This window comes from Apium graveolens, chromosome 7 (assembly GCF_009905375.1).
Source record: "Apium graveolens cultivar Ventura chromosome 7, ASM990537v1, whole genome shotgun sequence".
Classification (NCBI taxonomy): domain Eukaryota; kingdom Viridiplantae; phylum Streptophyta; class Magnoliopsida; order Apiales; family Apiaceae; genus Apium; species Apium graveolens.
Window position 1 is genome coordinate 223999627 of NC_133653.1, and position 3215 is coordinate 224002841.

Sequence of the window (3215 nt, forward strand, 5' to 3'; positions counted from 1 at the left end):
TGTACCCAACAACATCATTAATAGGCTCCTCAGCATGGGCCTCATCACCTGCATCATAGAGCTGCTCAGTATCCTCCGTATTCGGAACCTCCTCCAGATCCTCCTCCTCAGAATCCATATTAGCAAGTGGCTCAGTATCCTCCATGGGATCCCCCTCATCAGATTCCTTATTAACAAGAGGTTCGGTATCCTCCGAGGGATCCTCCTCATCAGCAACATCCTCAACTTGGTCTTTAATAGGCTCAACCTGATCCTTAGCTCGTAGCAACGCATCATTGTGTTTATGCTCATACATCTCAAGATCCGCGTCCTCTCACTCCTACACATTAAACGAATTATGTTACTACCATGAAAGTGTTGATATACATGAATTTTAGGCGTTCCTTCTTATTATCCATTTAGTTGAGTAATCCTCTTGAAATGAAGGATCTTAATTAACTTCAGTGTATTGGGGGTTTAGAAGTGGACCCAAAGTTGAGCTTATGTTAGAGGTTGTCGTTGATTATTTCATAAAGCTTAATATTCCTTGAGCATTTTATAGAAAATAAAAATTTTGTCATGATTTTCTATCTATTCATTAATAGCTATAAGTTTTTCATTAATGTTGTCCAATATGATATTTGGGGACTATTCTGCCGTGTCAACTCTTTTGTTGAGAAGAGAATCCACTCCTGTTAGTTGATAAGTGGCATTTTATACCACTTAGAACGTCTTAAAATAGCTTAAATTGGTGTCTTGAAATCAAGTATTTTGTGTATTTGATACGTTTTCTAGTGTTTATGCATTTCAGGGTATTAGTTACATTTCGGGGGAGTAATTATCAAGAATAAGCCTTGGCATGTGTTCAGCATTGCGAGAGGAAAGAAAGGGGCAGATTACAGCGAAGAAACGGAGCAAACTCAGGAAAATTCCAGTAGGGTCCTGAGCGCCCGCTCAGCTATGCTGAGCGGCCGCGCAGGGTCGGGAAATTTGATAAATTATTTTAGACTTCTACTTCTGTTTGGCTTCCAACTTCTATGTAATCTGAGTTTTGTGGGACTATTATATAAGTAGATTTAGAGACGTTTTCACGAGGTTGGATCGTGGTATTAAGCAAGGAGAAAAAGAGACAAGGAAGAAGACCGTGTTAGCACACCGCAACGAAGAGGAAGCATATTTTCTTGTGATTCTTATTTCGTTGTAACGTTGGATGCTAGTTTTCTTTGCTTTGAACTTATTACTCTTGTGACGTACTCTGGTTTAATATAATTAGTTTAGTTATTATTCTCTTGTGTTTGTTTATCATGTTTTCATATAAACCCATGATGACGATGAGTGCTATCATGGGCTAATCGTGATCATGGGGTCGTAACGGATTTACTATGGAATTCTTTAGTTAGTTGCTTAATACCTTAGTGTGTGATGATTGTATGATATCTAGTATTGGTTATGCGTATTTGTCTTATGTGCGTCGCGAACATATAAGATAGGGTGTTAATCTCTTATGAAGCGATAGTGGATCTCGAGATTTAGAACTTGCCATGCTAGCATAGGTTCATGTATGATGTGCATGATTAGTGGGTAACTCTAACCGTTTTATTCGCCCTGTGTAATCAAAAGGAATAACTTGTGCTTCAATCGTTATGTTGTCAATTTCTGTAGACATATAGGAACTCAACATAATTGATGCCTATTCAACTTCTATCTTAATTGTGGATGCTTGGTAGAATGGTATTAGTACAATGAAAGTTGGCTTTTATCAGTTTCGTGTTATTCGATTAATATCATCGCTGTTGCATGCTAAGGGTAATAACAATGACTATTGAAGGAAGTAGTAATGAAGTTGTGATCTCATGAGTGTTTTAATATTGTTAATTCGAAGTGTTAATTAAGTGATTAATTAAGTAGTTAATTGTAGTTAATATTTAGTCAACAATTTTAAGTGTTAGTGTCTTAACATTGAGAAGTAATCATACATTGGTGAGTGAGTTTAATTGAACAGTAATTAGTCTGAGTCTCTGTGGGAACGAACTAGAAAGTATTCTATATTACTTGAGAACGTGTATACTTACGTGAATATTAGCGCATGTTTTCGCCCTAACAAGTTTTTGGCGCCGCTGCCGGGGACTCGGCGTATTTGTTTAGTTTATGTACTTACCATCATTGGTCGTTAGGACTCAGTGATTAAGACGTAATTGTTACTTATTGTTTCTGGTTGTGTTTCAGGTACTTTAGCGAGCGTTTATGCAAACTCGTTCTCGTACTCGCAAGAGGACTTTAGATACAGCTGAGGAGACAGACGAAGTTCTTGATATTCCGGAGAAGATAGATTTTGAAGATTCGGATTCAGGAAGTGAGCAGAAAGAACCAGCAATCATGGGTGATCGTATTGTTCAGGCTGATCTAGCCCTTATGGACTTTTCTCGGCCTAAAATTGATGACATTCAGTCAAGCATTCTTCATTCGGCTATTCAAGCTAACACCTTTGAAATCAAGCGGGGCACTATTCAGATGGTGCAGAATTCTGTTTCTTTTGGAGGTGCTGCGACTGAAGACCCCAACATGCACATAAGGAATTTTGTCGAGATCTGCAGTAATTTCAAGTATAATGGCGTGACTGATGAGGCTATCAAGCTGAGGTTTTTCCCATTCTCACTGAGGGACAAAGCTAAGGACTTGTTATATTCTGAACCAGCTGGGTCCATCACTACTTGGCAAGATCTTGCGCAAAAGTTTTTGGTGAAGTTTTATCCGATGGCAAAGTCTTCTGCTATGAGGAGTGCTCTTACTCAGTTTGCACAGCAACCTACAGAATCTATGTGCGAAGCTTGGGAACGATGCAAGGAAATATTGAGAAAGTGTCCACATCATGGAATGCCCGATTGGATGGTGATCACTGGTTTCTATAATGGTTTGGGGGGGCAATCTCGGCCCATACTTGATGCAGCAGCTGGAGGCGCCTTGTGGGCCAAAAGCTATACTGAGGCTTATAATCTTATCGAGACTATGGCTGCAAATGAGCACCAAAACCCAACTCAGAGGATGATGCCTGGGAAGGTAGTAGGTATTCTGGAAGTCGATGCAGCCACCGCTATTGCAGCGCAGCTCCAAGCGCTGTCGATGAAGGTTAATTCAATAGCTACATATGGAGTTAATCAAATAGCTATGGTCTGTGAGCTTTGTGCAGGTTCTCATGCTACGGATCGGTATTCTCTTGTCAATGAATCTGTTCAGTA

At 39.7% G+C, this 3215-nt stretch overlaps 1 non-coding gene across 1 annotated transcript; it reads right to left on the minus strand.

Annotated features, from left to right (window-relative positions):
* Positions 1–2748: 2748 nt before the first annotated feature.
* LOC141675381 (small nucleolar RNA R71) lies at positions 2749–2855 on the minus strand. Its single transcript, XR_012556037.1, has one exon. It is a non-coding gene; the product is annotated as a small nucleolar RNA R71 (small nucleolar RNA).
* Positions 2856–3215: the final 360 nt, after the last annotated feature.